The sequence below is a fragment of the Vigna umbellata genome, chromosome 10 (assembly GCF_029865625.1).
Source record: "Vigna umbellata cultivar VRB3 chromosome 10, Vumbellata_1.0, whole genome shotgun sequence".
Lineage (NCBI taxonomy): Eukaryota > Viridiplantae > Streptophyta > Magnoliopsida > Fabales > Fabaceae > Vigna > Vigna umbellata.
In genome coordinates, this window is record NC_142174.1 from 6,176,801 (window position 1) to 6,193,593 (window position 16,793).

Genomic DNA, 16,793 nt, shown 5'->3' on the forward strand with positions numbered 1-16,793 from the left:
CTACTCTATTTTGTCTTCTAGGAGGCATTTGGTAGTGGTCATTATTGTGATGACTACTATTTTGCTCAATTTCACTTGGAGAAGATGATGATTCTTCTCTTCTCCTATGGGAAGACCTCTCTTTCTTTTTATCTTGATTAATCAAAAGTTGACTAATCATATCTTTGAGCTCACTAATCTCTTTATCCCTTTGTTCAAATCTTTGCTCAAATTCTTCCCTTAAAGACATTTCACTATTGGGTTTCAAACTTCCTTGCACACTTGATTGACTCATTCTTGTCAAAGGAAAAGGTTTTCACAAAGTTTTCAAAATATTTGACAAGTAATGAGTGAAAAGATTTTCACAAGCTTTCTTTGTTTTTGGTGAAAAATTTCTAAGAGATTCTAGAAGTAAAAGATGTTTCTAAGTAGCTCCCAGGAAGAAGAGGTGAGTCACAAATGGACAAGCTTAGAAACCAAGTTCTTCCTTAGCCAGAGTTTCCTTAGAATGTTCTTTTACTTTAGTTTCTAAGTAGAAATTCTTCAAATTCTTTTTAAATGTTATGAACCTACAAACCAAAGAAAGGTTTACTATATGCTATGCTATCCTAAATACCACGGAGACCTAAAAACAAAAGGATTACTCAAGACATTTAAGGAAAGCAATAAAGATGCAAGAATGTAAATGCTAGACGGCCCTAAGTGAAAGTGCAAGTGACACTTGGAGCCCCTTGACACACTTCCACACTAAAGAAAACGAAATTGGACTATTACAATGTTCAATTGTGAACTTGGAATTGCTTCAAGAGCATTTTCCCAAGTCACTTAACTCAAAACAGCAAAAATAAACTGAAATACACTTTTCAAACAGCAAATTCCGTGATATTTGATGTAAATAAACTTGAAATGAGGCCTAGAAGTAATGTGAGCTTTGTCTTCTTGCTGCTGCAGAAAGCCACTCAAAATGAAGGTGTGAGTTGCTCTTTTTCCAGGGTTGAAATGCTGCTGTAACAGAATTTTCCAGCTGCTGGACAGTGGTGTTTGGGCTGCTGTTGAGTCTTCCTTCTTGCTCCACTTTCAATGCTCAAACCACTTCCTAGGAGGCTACCAAAGTAGGAGAAGGATTCTGGTGCTGGATGCCCCAAACAGCTTGCACATACACTCCAAAACTCAGCAAAATCACACCAAACAGATTAAAAATTTGCACCAAATTTCTGCATACTGCACCAGTATAGGCTGTTGTATTGAACACTTTAGATGCCAAAAAAAAAATAGACACAAACAATTGGACAGCACACAAATGAAAGTAGGTACACAAGATGAACTTATCAAAGGTACTAGAATGGATGAAGAAAGCAAGAAAAACACAAGCACAACTCAGAAATTATTCCAAATGCAAACTGTTTGATAATTTTCAGAAGTGTTTGATAAAATGCCCCAATGAATTTCAGATTTTGTTTTTGATTTTTCAGGGCCTGTAATCTGGATTGGTTGGTTCTAACAACTTTTTAACACTTGATACTTCTTCTTTTGATCATGTATTTTCATTTTTAAACATTGAACCAGCTTTTTCACAATCCAGCAATGAATTTTACACTAAAATTACCAAAACAGTGGCTGGAAAACAGAAACTGCACTAGAAAAATGAACTAAAATGGTGGTTTTGGAACCCAAAATGAGTAGCAGTGTTTCAGCAGCTTGGATGAATGTTCAAACAACTTTTATTCATGATATTAAACATGTTTAAACTCTTAAACAGCTGAATTAATGCTTACTACTCAAATTCACTGGTCCACTTCCAATTTTTACTCAAAATTGATGGTTTAAGTATCCAATCTGCATATAACTTCAATTTTGACCAAATGAACAGTATTAGCAACTTTTAATCATCCATTTAGACTTGTTCAAACTGTCCAAACACACAGAAATAGCAGGATTCGAAAATCACCCTTGCTATGGCCAAATTATGCAGCAAAAACCATCAATGAACCAACCAATTTTAGCTTTTCATGGAATCAAAAACTGGACAGCAAAGGAAATGACTCTAAGAAGTGTAAAAACACAGATCTAAGCTAGATTTAATGTGCTTAGCATGACCAAACTCAGATTATACAATTCAAGAAAACTTAGCACGGTGAAAAGCTTGGATTAAAACAGTAACAGTGATTTGAAACCATATTTCAAGCAACTCAACCACTCATTTTTCAATTCTGTGATTATTAGGAGTTGCTATCACTTCAAACACATGTAAAAACAGTAAACAAACTTGTACAAAGCTTGAAAATAAAGAAATCTGGACTGCATCAGCTGATATCAAATTAATCCAGAAATGATGTTTTATGCAGATTTTTCTACTGGAATTAATATTTGCAATGCTAATTGGCTCAAATGATCAAAGCTGGACATGTTGCCATTGCTTTATATGATCAATATAGAGCTAGCAATTGCTCAGGACACACTTAAAACGAAAATGAAAGCTAGAACAGAATCAAATACTTGATGACAGAGTTGAAAAACTGCACAACAAGACATGACCATGACATTACTGGAAAATGAAAAAAATAAAGGTAGAAATGACTCAAACAAATAAAATTCACCGTTTAAAATGAAAGATGGACATAAGGCACTGTAAGACACAGAATTAAAGGCTGGAACATAATTACAGAAGCAGAATTAAAACTAAAACAGAAATAGAAAACAGAAACAGAGATGGAATTCAGCAGAATTAAATTGTAGAATGAGAAGAAATGCTTAGCTCCTTGGTGCATGGAGAACCTAAGCTCTGGATACCACTTGATGGAAGCTTATCCATGCTTGAATGACCTGGCCTTGCAGACAAAACAGATGCAGCGGATGAAAAACAGTATTGATGCAGTGGATGAAATACAGCAGAATGGATGCAGTAGCAATTGGGTGAGATTTTGGTGTATTTGAGTGGAATAAGTATGTGTGGGAACCTCACAGCTCAGAAGGCCTTCCTACAATGGAAGGAAGCTAGAGGAAAGGGAATAGAAAGTAGAGAGAATTAGTGACTCAAGAGCAATAGGGCTGGCAATGAATTTCAGCAGCAATTTACTAAGCTCAAAAGTAACCCAATACAAAGAGAAGGCCCTCTTATTTATAGGTGAAGAGGAGCCTAAATTCTGTTTGTAATTCCCTCCTAAAATTCAAATTATTCAGATTTTGATCAAGCAAAATCCATGCTTCATTCCAGCTCATCCAGCAAGGTGTGTGCTTCCTTCCAAATCAGCCAACATTCACGTGGAAAATGCTGGTGCATGCCGTAAGCACCTCCTTTGCTTTTTGGCTCCTTTGCTTGGTTCTTTCTCGGATGGCTCAATCATATTCTCCAAAATTTATTAATTCCTACAAAACAAAATATAAGTGCTTTAGTTAAGAGAAGAAGGATTTTTATAAGTAACCTTCCATAGAAGTAAAATGTTAGATGATCCTTCTTCTTCTTGAATCTTCCTAGCCATTGCTCTAGTAAGAGGTCCAATGTGATTTCTTGATGGTTTTCCATCAAAGTGAACCATCATAAGAATTGGTTGAAGATTGAGTTACATCTTGTTTGCTTGAGGACAAGCAAAGTTCTAAGTTTGGGGTTGTGATAACAGTTGAAAAACTGTTATTTTCATGCTTAAAATTGATACTAAAAGCAACCTTTATACTCAGAAACTAGCTTGAAATCATGCTTTTATTAATATTTTAAGAAATAAGAGAGCTGGACAGGTTTATGCTTGATTTCAGTGTTTTGTGCAGGTTTTAAGGTGAATTTGGTGAAAGAAGTGAAGAAGGAGAGAGATGAAATCAGAAAAGACATCAAAAAGTGCAAAAGGAGAAGCCGAAGTCACCGCTCAGCGGCAGTTTACCGCTGAGCGGCACTCAGGAGCTCACGGGAGGACCGTTGAGGGGCAAAATGGCCGCTGAGGGGAGAAAACAAGACACGCACTTACCGCTGTGCGGCACTTTAATGGGCTTGGACCTAATTTTTTGTAATTTACGAATGATATTTAAGCTTTAGGGTTTCCTAGGGTTAGGTATCTTTGGCAGAAACGAAGCAAACACTCTCTCTTCCACCCCTTTGAAGGAGGATCTTGGATGCTGAGGCTTCCTCTTCACCTTTTTAGGGTTTTATCTTTCATTCTTTCATTGTAATTCATCTAGGTTCACCATGAATATGGTGAACTAAACCTTGTATGTTTGTTGGGGAATCAATGTAATCTTTTGAAGCTCTCATATATGGAATCTGTTTTTACATCTTTTAATTAAGACTTATGCTTTCTTTCATCATTAGTTAGGGTTTTTCCTCTTTGCTTAATGCTTGCGTTGTTTAACTCATTCGATGCATGATTATTGGTTTTGTCGATACGGGCACGTACGGGGAAGTCTAGATACGGGGAATTTCTCCCAATTTTATATTGGTTGTCGTTAAGCTCCTGCACTTATGAACTGATCATTAGGAATGCTAGGAATTGTATGAACTCGTGATTAGGGAGAAGCCTTCTTGAAAGGTACATTAGAGAGTGGCATTAACAATGATGATTTGAATGTTGAATTCCTAAAATATATGAGAGTGGATAAGATGAAATTGACCCCCAACAACATATTCATACATATATCTCCTTGAAAGTGTTTATCTTTTGCTCTTGCCATTGATCAAAAACTTCATGCATACATATTTAATTTTCGTCTTTTGCATATAAAGTTCAAATATCTTGTCTTTAAGTCTTAGCTAATCAAGAAATCACACAACTAAACTAGGCCCTGAGTCCTTTGGGAAGAACGATACTTGGTCTACCAAGTTTATTACTTGAACGATTCGGTCATACTTGCCGATTGAAAAACAAGTTTGTGACATCATAATTTGGTGTTCATAAATTTGTCCATCAACAATCCTTTTTCTAATTTTTCACACAACGAAATGAACTCTTTGACCACTCCCTCCACCGTTCTACACTTCATCATTCACAAACAATTTGAAGAAACCATTCTCTTTTCTTCCAGCAGCCGTGACCCCACTACCATTATGCTATCTCCCTTCAATCCTTCCAACCATGCAGCATTCCTCTTTCACCAAACAATTTAACTTCATCCAAAGTGGCAACTAAAATACACTTTCCAGCTCACATTCCCGTGCACCATTTCACTTCTACTCCAATCAACACTTGCCTCCATTTCATTCTTCACGTGAAAGTGCTCCTATTCTACCACTAGAACCCGTGCCTCTCTTCTCAATCTCCATGTGATTAAACATACTCCTTCCATCCCATCATCAGCAACCCGTCAACATATTGGAGTTAAAAGACAAAAACATTCAATAAAAGTGTTGTAAACAAATGGAAGACGAGAATCACTTTAAAAGAAGGAATAAGAACCGTGCAACACTTCAAAAGCTAAGACCCCACTTCCTTCTTTCTCTTTTTTATTCTCCATTAAATGTGCCGTGACCACTAACACTTCATTCTAGTCAGATTAATTAGTTATTCCTCCTTAAAAGCAATTAAATAAAGGTACCACTTTTCCCATTACAGCAAACATTGAGTGCAACCTTGTAAACATTGAGTGCATGAAATAAAATAAATATGCAACAAGTAACTAAGTATTTAAATGCAATTCACAGTGGAAATGACACTACATAAAAGAAAACGTTAACAGCAAAGGGAATAAAGCTACTTCAATCAATGTTTTCCAACGTGTAGAATAAGATTGGTTCAAGCATTAAGATACAAACAAGACCTATTGAAGCTAAGCTCCTTTCCTTGCTGTGCACCGTGCTCACCAAAACTCAACCAGAACTCTTCTCTTCCAGCAGCCGTGACATCTACTCCACTCCTTGCCCTCCAACCAATTTGATGTTCTGCAGAGAACTCCTGTCACGTCGCAGTAAATGCACTGCTGAGTCACCTGGTAGCTCTCATAAATGCACTCACATCATTGCTCAGAGGCATTAAAAACCCACTACACGTTCCATGCATGCACACCACTTGTCAAAATAGAAGCTTCTGAAGTCAGTAGTGGGGGTGTAGGTGTCGACAGGGGAGACGCTCGTCCGTTTGGAAGGGGAATTGAACAAAACTGATTTATTCTGAAAAACCTTTCCACTCTCCTGCATGCACCTTCTCCCTCCCAAAACTCAGATTTCAATTCCTCCTCCTTCTCTCTAGAACCCTCTTCCTCCTTCTTTCTACTGAAACTCATCATTTATCTTCTCCTTTCTCCGTTCAGACACCATAGAAGTGCTCTCGGCACCATAGACAGCAGTTTGGACCGAACAGTTTCAGAATCTGAAGCTGGTAAGTCTTCTTTTCAAAACGTTCGTTCATGGGTGACATACAAAACCAAGACTTGGTTGCATGCAGTGATATTATCTAAATCTTTTCGTATTTTGGTTATGGTTAGCCTGAGTGGAAGAAGTAAGAAACCATTGGGGTAGAGAACTGTAGACGGACCACCGAAATTCCTACTCTTAGAACGTTCATCACTGATCCAAGTAAGGGAAGCTTATTAAATTTAATTCATATGGTTGCACTGTACTGTATGTACGTTTTGTGTATTGTATGAAGTATGAATTTGTGATAATTAATTTTTGGTATATGAATATGATCATGAGTTGATGTATGAAAATGATGAACTGTGCTATGACGTGAATAAACTGAAATATGAAATGTATGATGAGATGAATAATTGAAAGTATATGCTGGGAAATGTGTTTAATATAAATGAAACTTTGATTATGAAATTCTTATGATAATGAACGTTCGTCATTGAATGGTCTTTTACCGTTCGGTATTAGTAGTAGATTTTATTGGAAAGAGAATTCTTTCATTCGGAAAGGATTCCAGCTGAGGACGAACGCCCTCTTATATTAGTCTTACGTTTGAGCGTTCGGCCAAACGTAGATATCCTGAGTGTTGTGTGAGAAATTGAGAAGCTTGAAAGTATACATTCGGACACTTAGTCATTCTGTTAAAAACATAACTTTACCATCTCGCCATATATAAATCCCTCTTTCTATAATTTTGAATCAGCGATGGGTCTCGACCCAAAGCGTACGTTATGAGTGGCGCTCGGTCTTATACCGAACGCTCGTTCTTTCCTTTAATTGCCAAACGAGAGAAATAGCGTTCGTCCAAAACTTCAATAAATATCCATTACCGCGTTCGGTCATTTACTGGCGGTTAGTCTCTTTGATTAAATCGTACTCTGTATAAGTATTTAAACACCTTGCGGTGTCTCTATCCATTTGGATTCGATCTATAGTTATTGTACTTAAATTATTCTAAGTATCATTTGAATTGTTCTAGGATCAATTCATTTAACTGATTCAAGTGGTCACAACGTCCGTCATTGGAAAGGTGTTCGTTTCCTTCTGTTCAGAAACGAGGATTCCTCTGTATTGTGTTAACGTTCGTGATGAATCATTATTTTCTTCACTTCACTTAGTTTATTGTACTAAAATTAATCAGGGAATTGTGCTTAATTGTCTAGTATTTTCCCATTTTTTTTTATTGTGCTTAATTCAATCAGAAATTCTTATTTTAATTAATTTGAAGTATCTGAGCTAATTATTTGCATTAGTAATTACAGGGAAATTGTTGGATAATATTTTTGGACTGCAAAGAGAAAATTCTCATCAATTACATTTTAAATCAAAAATGAGAAACCAAGTAAAAATGTATTTGCATTGTACACGGCTTATGGAGACCGTCCAGGAAGGTTTATGTGCCACATTCAAATAGAAAAGATTTTTAAAAACCATCTTGGATGGAATGCAAAAGTCCACGTGAAGCTTTCATTTTGGAAAAATAATATTAGGTGGAGTAAAGGAGAAAGAAGTGGTGACACGGCCCACATAGAAAGAGCTCCCGGACCCACACAATTGCTCAAGTATCATAACTGGAAAATGAAGAGCACGACACATTCATTTTGTCATCACGGTTTTGGAAGAAAAGAAGGGGACCACCAATTTGAAAGTTCACGTCCATAATGCAAGATTCCAAGTCTACGTGTTTTTCCACTCCACACATCATAAGCTTTTATTCTTCAATTGGTAAAAAGAACACGGTCCCACACTTGTGCACATCCATTATTCCTAGAATAAAAATGGGAGCTACCAATTATTGGAAGTTCACGGCTGCTGATTTGGAAGCTGGGAGAAGATGGAGACGGAAGGAGCAGAACACGATTCATTGGCTGGGAGAAAAATTGGAGAAACCGTAGAATGAAGAAGACAAAGGGACCCACCTATTTCCTTGGCCATTTTAGGAGTAAAAGAAAGTCAAAGAAAGAGGGGAGCAGAAACGTAAAATCTGGATTGAATTTGGGAAGGCAAACCAAGAACCATAGAAGCGGGCCGGAATACTGGCTGGAATGCAGGAGGGATGCCGAGTGTGTCCTGAGCTGTGGAAATAAAATGGAGAAGCAGCAGAGAAGAAAACTTGTTAGTTTTAGGAGTAGGAATTAGGAGAGAGTTACGTTCTGGCTTTGGTTTTCTCCTCCCCTCTCGGGGAGGTTTTGTGTTTGATTTCATTTGCACGTTCCATGTATTGCATTTCGTTAATTACAATTTCAATTCTGCTTTTTAATTCCAGTTCTGTTCTGCTATAAAATTCAGTTGAGCATTTTAATTTTGTTCAGAATTTTGTTTTCAATTTACATTCTCAAAACGTTATTAAGCTGTTTCTCAATTTTTATTTTCACTGCACCCGTTGATTTATGTTTTCAGAAAAAGTTAAATTTTATTTTTACCATTCTCTAAATTTACCGTTTTCAGAATTTTACTGTTTTTGTACTTTCTTTATTTACAGTATTTTTGTTTTGTTTATACAGTCTGTTAATTTTACTGCTTTCAGTATTTAATTTTCCGTACACAACCATACAAACCCCCCCCCCCTTCGTGATAAATCTGAGACTGACCACTAAAATTGGTCCTTGAGAGACGACCTAGGAGTCACCTCCTAGCACTGTATTGCATTATTTATCTGTAAAAAATTTGTATGACCGTGACAGTCGTATCAAATTTTGGCGCCGCTGCTGGGGACCAAAGACGGTTCAGTTTTAGATTTTTGTTGTTAGTGTGTGTTGTGTTAGTGTGTGTTGTGTGATGCGTTTTAGGATGTTTAGTTAGTCTTGTTTGGGTTTGCTTCTTTTATCAATTTTTGTGTGTTTAGATTTTTTATTATTTTTTGTATTTTGTGCATTTAGTGGTTGTTCTTGGAAGTTTCAATTAATGTAAATACTGGTTTTCCCCATGATATGTTTCTATTTGTTTGATTTAATCTTTGAAGAGGAAGTCCAAGCCTGACAGGTTTTGCACTACAATAGAGGAGATGACTGGATGTATGAGCTAGTCAAGAGTCTTCCCAAATTCCATGGGTTTGCACATGAAGATCCATACAGGCACCTCAAGGAGTTTTGTTTGGTGTGTTTGTCTATGAGACCTACTGGTGTTTCAAAGGAGACAGTGTTGATAAAAATTCTTCGACAAGTTCTTTCCAGCAGCAAAGGTGATTAGCATTACGAGGAAGACCACTACCATTGAGCAGTTTAAAGAAGAAAGCCTGACAGATTATTGGGAGAGGTTCAACAGGCTCTGCACAACTTGTCCAAACCACCAAATTTCAGAGCATTTGCTCTTGATTTATTTTTATGAAGGGCTCGTGGACACTGAAAGGATACTTGTGGATGCAGCTGCTGGTGGATGTTTGATGGATATAACCCCAACAGAAGCAAGGAATTTGCTCTGCAAGCTGGCTGGTGAAAATCCAATTGAGGTAGCAAAGGAAGAACCTGAGCAACCTGTTCTGGATTCTGATACTGATAGCCCTGAGGATGCAGCTGATGACCTGGAGATTGGTAAAGAACTTTTCAATGAGCAGAAACAGGTTTATTCTGAACCTGATATTCCAATTACTTTACCTGATTTGCATACACATTGAAATGCCTGTGACTTGATGCACACTGATCCTATAGGGTTTGTGACTGATACAGATACAGATTTGAATGACCATTCTAGAATTTTTAATTCAGTGTCAGCCATTGAACCCATTGGTAAAAGTAGCGTCAATATTGATTTTGAAAGAGAAACTGTGCAATCTGATGACTTTATAGAGTTAGGACTAAACTTTGATTTAACACAGTTTTCTGAAAATTTTGAATGTGACTGTGAATCTGGTTCTTGCTCCATTTGTGCTGAAATTGATTATGCGTTACACCCAGACTCTAAGTTTATAACAGATGCTATTAATTGTGAGTTTGATGACAAGGATGCAGAGTTAAAAGAGAATGCAGGTGGTCACATTAAGGAATTTATGATTGATGAAGAAGAGTATACTGCTACTTCTTTGAGCGAGCCAGAGATATCTATTCCGGTATCTGATGGACAAATTTATGAACACCAAATTATGATGTCACAAACTTGTTTTTCAATCGGCAAGTATGACCGAATCGTTCAAGTAATAAAACTTGGTAAGACCAAGTATCGTTCTTCCCAAAGGACTCACGGCCTAGTTTAGTTGTGTGGTTTCTTGATTAGCTAAGACTTAAAGAAGAAATATTTGGAGTTTTATATGCAAAAGACGAAAATTAAATATGTATGCATGAAGTTTTTGATCAATGGCAAGAAAACAAAAGATAAACACTTTCAATGAAATATATGTATGAATATGTTGTTGGGGATCAATTTCATCTTATCCACTCTCATATATTTTAGGAATTCAACATTCAAATCATCATTGTTAATGCCACTCTCTAATGTACCTTTCAAGAAGGCTTCTCCCTAATCACGAGTTCATAAAATTCCTAGCATTCCTAATGATCAGTTCATAAGTGCAGGAGCTTAACGACAACCAATATAAAATTGGGAGAAATTCCCCGGATCTAGACTTCCCCGTACGCGCCCGTATCGACAAAACCAATAATCATGCATCGAATGAGTTAAACAATGCAAGCATTAAGCAAAGAGGAAAAACCCTAACTAATGATGAAAGAAAGCATAAGTCTTAATTAAAAGATGTAAAAACAGATTCCATATATGAGAGCTTCAAAAGATTACATTGATTCCCCAACAAACATACAGAGTTTAGTTCACCATATTCATGGTGAACCTAGATGAATTACAATGAAAGAATGAAAGAATAAACCCTAAAAAGGTGAAGAGGAAGCCTCAGCATCCAAGATCCTCCTTCAAAGGGGTGGAAGAGAGAGTGTTTGCTTCGTTTCTGCCAAAGATGCCTAACCCTAGGAAACCCTAAAGCTTATATATCATTCGTAAATTACAAAAAGTTAAGTCCAAGCCCATTAAAGTGCCGCTCAGCGGTAAAATACCGCTCAGCGGTGAGTGCGTGACTTGTTTGCTCCCCTCAGCGGCCATTTTGCCCCTCAGCGGAACTCCCGCAAGCTCCTGAGTACCGCTCAGCGGTAAACTGCCGCTGAGCGGTGACTTCGGCTTCTCTTTTTGCACTTTTTATTGTCTTCTCTGATTTCATCTCTCTCCTTCTTCACTTCTTTCACCAAATTCACCTTAAAACCTGCACAAAAACACTGAAATCAAGCATAAACCTGTCCAGCTCTCTTATTTCTAAAAATATGAAGAAAAGCATGATTTCAAGCTAGTTTCTAAGTGTAAAGGTTGCTTTTAAAGTCAATTTTAATCATGAAAATAACAGTTTTTCAACTGTTATCAGTATCACATACTCAACAACTGCCAGTGGAAGGAGAGATACTGCTGCAACAGTTTGCTGTGAGAAGAAAGAAGAAACATCTTGCTGCAGATGATAGGGCAATACTGATGAAGCAGTTTTTCCTCAAAATTTCTTTGCTGAATCCTGTGATGGAAGAGAGACCTCTCCCCGGCCGTGATTTCTTCTTCAAGGTGCTGCACCGTTCCAGCTCCAAAATAAAATGTGCCTCTCCAAATATTAAATGCCCAAGTGTCTTGCTTTTTCAATTGAGAATAATAGGAGGCGCCACTTTTATTCCATGTGTACTGGATGCTTGTTAAAATGAAAGGGTCGTGTGCTTCTTTACAAAATGAAAGTCCAAAATCAAATGCTTATGTGGAGGAGTGGGAGAGCACGGAGAGTGAAAAAATCTGCACTCCAAACCGTGAGTGGTGGCTGATGTGAGCCTTCAATGTGGTGGTCCCATGTGTTGTCCAGCAAATAAAACAAACCGTTCAAGATTTCTCATTGAATGAATTGAACATTTGCTTGGAATTCTCTCCCATGTGCCGTGAAGTGGTGGCCCAAATGTTGTCCAATTTTGCAAAATTCTGCACTAGAAAGCATGCAGCTGTGGCCTTCATATGTGGTCCCCTTCATCATTTATTCTAAATGCTTGCCAAAGAAGAAGCCAAAATTTTTTACTGCAAATGGCCGTGTGTTTGTCTCCACCTTTATTCCAACTTCTATTTTTGCCAAAATGAATTCTTGAATGGGCAAACGTGACCATTTTGTATGTGCTACTAGACTCTTCAAAATTAATTTTTGTTTAGCCGTGATGTCCTTCCACAAATGAATTTGGCATCTCTTTTCTTATTTTGGAGTAAAGTGTAATTGATGTAGCAATTTCTTTTGACCTCCAAATATCCTAAAATATTTCCAATATTTTCCTTTTAAGGAATAATGAAAATAATTAATCATAGATAATTCAAATTAATCAAAATAAGAATTATCAGTCAAAATAAGCACAATTATGAAAAACAAGAAAATACTGGACAATTAAGCACAATTCCGCGATTAAATCCGGTACAATAGACTAAGTGAAGTGAACAAAGTATTGACTCATCAATTCGTCCTCATTTTTAAGAGGGCTGAACGCTCGTCATTTTATGAAAGTGCAACGAAAGATTGAATTGATATTAATGTGGAAAAACTGTAATGTGCGAACGGTATAAGAAATGAAATTATGGTTGTGGATTTTGAACGAGCGTTCCAGGGAGGAACGACTCTTGGATGAAAGTTGAGATTTGTAAAGTATGAATGTGGCAAGCTTAGCTGGCGGTTCATCCTGATATTCCGTGAGTGCTCATTCTCAAGTAGAGAGGAGTATGTCATGTGTGGGAATGGCAGGAGGTCCTAGTCCATAACTGTAACTTGGACGGAACGGACTAACCTCGGGTGGCAGCTGATGAGAATTCCAGCTATTCCACCTGGGTGCACGAACGTCGTAGCTACACAAAATTCATACAGTCCGGACGGTCAGTCTAGTATCAGGAATTGATTGAGTTAATGAATGGATTAAATTATATGTTGTGAATTATTGATCTGATTGATATGTTATGAAATGTATGTTTTACTTGAATTAAATTCAATAAGCTTACCCTTTCGTTTTGTCTTGTATCTGTACGTTCGTCTTGTCCTTGCAATGATCGTCCGTGTGGATGTGAGCAGAGGGAGATGCATTATTGGAAGAAACGCTTGAGGAAGGAATCCTGGCTGAAGAGAACCTAGTGGAGGTAGAAGTGAAGGCCGAACAGTAGTGCGTTCGGTTAAAATGTTTAGTTTAGTCGTGTTAATATACTGTATTAGATCGAACCTCTTCTTTTGCTTATTTTGACCGTTCGGTAATTATATTTTGTAAACCGTTAGGTCATCTATGTTTATTGAACGCCTGTAATATTTGTATCAGTGGATTCAAGGCCGTTCGGCCATTATCGAGCTCTACTTCTTTAGATGTAAAACTGAATTGATATATTAATATATGTGATTTTCTATGATATATGGTTTATTACTGTATTTTATGGGATGTTACATTATGGGTATCAGAGCAGTTTTGTTCTCTTAAGGACACTGTAGGTTATGAGTGCACTATGTTTTGCTGTGTGCTTAATGTGTGTTTAATGAGTTATTCCTTCAACTCTTTGAACATGACTAACGCTCGTTTTTCTTTGTTTCCAGAGAACAAATGGCGCCTAGACTTCCTCCTCCACCACAGCCCAATGAACCTGATGCGCCCAACAACACTAGATTGTTGGAAACAGTGATCGAGAGGCTACAACGACAGAACACTATACTAATGGAGCATAACGCAGCTGCCCTACAGAGTCTGGAGGCCGCTCGCGCTAATTCTGAAGCGACGCAGAGGCAATTGATGGAGATCATTGCCGCCACCAGAGGCACACCAGGAGTGTCCTCTTCTAACGCTACCCAACTTGCTGAGTGGAGCTTGGAGAGTTTCCTCCAACATCACCCAGCCAAGTTCAGTGGGACGTGCCTTCCTGATGAGGCAGATCAATGGCTGCGTGACATGGATAGGATTTATAATGCAAAGAGGTGCCCGAATGAAAATCGTTTGGCTTTCACAGAATATCTTCTGACTGGAGAAGCAAGCCAGTGGTGGGCGAGCGTGAGGGCTATATTGACGGACGCTCACAGTCCTATTACTTGGGAAGTGTTCAGAAACAAATTCTATGAAGAGTATTTTCCAGACAGTGTTCGTTTCGCCAAGGAGGTGGAGTTCCTACAGTTGGTACAGGGGGGAATGTCTGTTTCTGAGTATACGAACAAGTTCAAGCATTTGGTTCGTTTCAATACTATGGCGACCAGTGAGGAGTGGCAGTGTAGAAAGTTTGAAAATGGGCTGAGGAGTGATTTAAAGGTGTTAATTTCCAGCTTATGTATTCGGTCATTTCCTGCAATGGTTGAGAGGGCCAAGGTGTTGGAGAAAAATATGGCTGAGGCAAAACAACAGAAGAAGCAACAAGCAACCAGAGGACCAATTCTATCAAGGGCGAACCTGAATCGGAATAGGACACCGTACGCTCGTCCAGCTCAGTCTAGTGGTTCTCAAGCTTTGGTGGTTGCTGGACAATCAGGACAACAGGGGACGTTCAGATGTTTTCAATGTGGGGGACCTCATTTTAAATCCGTATGCCCTCAGTTGGTTGGAGGAAAATATTGCACTCGGTGTAGGAGAAACGACCATCTGGAGAACGAGTGCAATATGGGCGGACGTGCTGTTATGAGGCCACCGAACACTGGAAGGACCCAGCAAGGGAGAGGTGGTTGAGCCCAAGCTGTTGGGCGTGTGTATGCAATTACGGGAGCGGAAGCAGCAAGCTCAGGTATGCTCATCACCGGTACCTGCTTAGTTCATTGAAAATCTTGTTGTGTGTTGTATGACTCGGGGGCAACACACTCCTTCATCTCGAAGGCGTGCGTTGAGAAATTGGGATTAGTAGAGAGTGAAATGCAGTTTAACTTGGTGGTGTCAACCCTAGCAGCTGGTGAGGTTAGGACGTCTACTATGTGCGTTAGATGTCCTATTGAGATAGAAGGGCGTGGATATAAGGTGAACCTCATATGTTTGCCTCTCAAGGAGTTAGAAGTGATTTTGGGAATGGATTGGCTGACTACCAATCACATTCTCATAGACTGTGGTGCTAAGGAATTAATTTTTCCTGAAGAAGATGAAGAAGACTTGAGTGTGACGCTTGGTCAGTTGAAAGAAGATATCATGGAGGGCGCTAGCTGCTTTTTGATAATGACGCACGAAGATAAGGAAGTTGGAGATGTGAATTTTGAACGATCGTCCAACAACGAACAAAGTGGAGGACGATTTGTTGTGAGCGAGTTCCCAGACGTTTTTCCGGATGAAGTGCCCGGACTACCTCCCGTTCGTGAGGTTGAGTTTACCATTGATCTGGTGACAACTGCAGCACCCATCTCTGTTCAACCATACCGAATGGCACCAGCGGAGTTGGCTGAACTTAAGAAGCAAATTGAAGATTTAATGGACAAAAAGTTCATACGACCGAGCGTATCACTGTGGGGAGCGCCTGTACTGTTAGTGAAGAAGAAAGATGGCAGCTCTCGGCTCTGCATTGATTATAGACTCATTGAATAAGCTGACCATCAAGAACAAATATCCCCTGCCTCGAATTGACGACCTGTTGGATCAGTTACATGGTGCGAGCGTATTTTCAAAGATAGATTTGAGATCAGGTTACCACCAGATTCGAGTCAAAGAAGAAGACATTCAGAAGACGACATTTAGATCTCGTTACGGACACTACGACTATGCAGTGATGTCGTTCGGTGTGACGAACGCCCCAGCTGTTTTCATGGATTACATGAACCGCATTTTCAGGCCGTATTTGGATAAGTTCGTGGTGGTGTTCATTGATGACATCCTTATCTACTTGATGGACAAATTTATGATCACCAAAATATGATGTCACAAACTTGTTGAACAATCGGCAAGTATGACCAAATCGTTTCAAGTAATAAACTCGGTAAGACCAAGTATCGTTCTCCCAAAGGACTCACGGCCTAGTTTAGTTATGTGATTTGTTGATTAGCTAAGACTTAAGAACAAAATAAGTGGAGTTTAATATGCAAAAGACGAAAATAAACATGTATGCATGAGGTTGATCAATGGCTAAAACAAAAGACAAGCACTTTCAATGAAATATATATATATATGAATATGTTGTTGGGGGTCAATTTCATCTTATCCATTCTCACATATTTTAGGAATTCAACATTCAAGTCATCATTGTTAATGCCACTCTCTAAATTACCTTTCAAGAAGGCTTCTCCCTAATTACGAGTTCATACAATTCCTAGCATTCCTAATAATTAGTTTTCTTAGCACAAGAGCTTAACGACAACCAATATAATATTGGGAGTAATTCCCCGGATCTAGACTTCCCCGTACGTTCCCGTATCGACAAAATCAATAATCATGCATTAAATGATTTAAACAAAGCAAGCATTAGGCAAAGAGGAAAAACCCTAACTAATGATGAAGGAAAGCATAAATCTTAGATTAAGATGCAAGCACAAATTCCATATATGAGAGCTTCAAAA

General features: G+C 38.4%; 1 pseudogene; it reads left to right on the plus strand.

Annotated features, from left to right (window-relative positions):
* Positions 1-12,107, plus strand: part of LOC148191741 (uncharacterized) — a 17,850-nt pseudogene extending 5,743 nt beyond the window's left edge.
* The last annotated feature ends 4,686 nt before the right edge of the window (positions 12,108-16,793 follow it).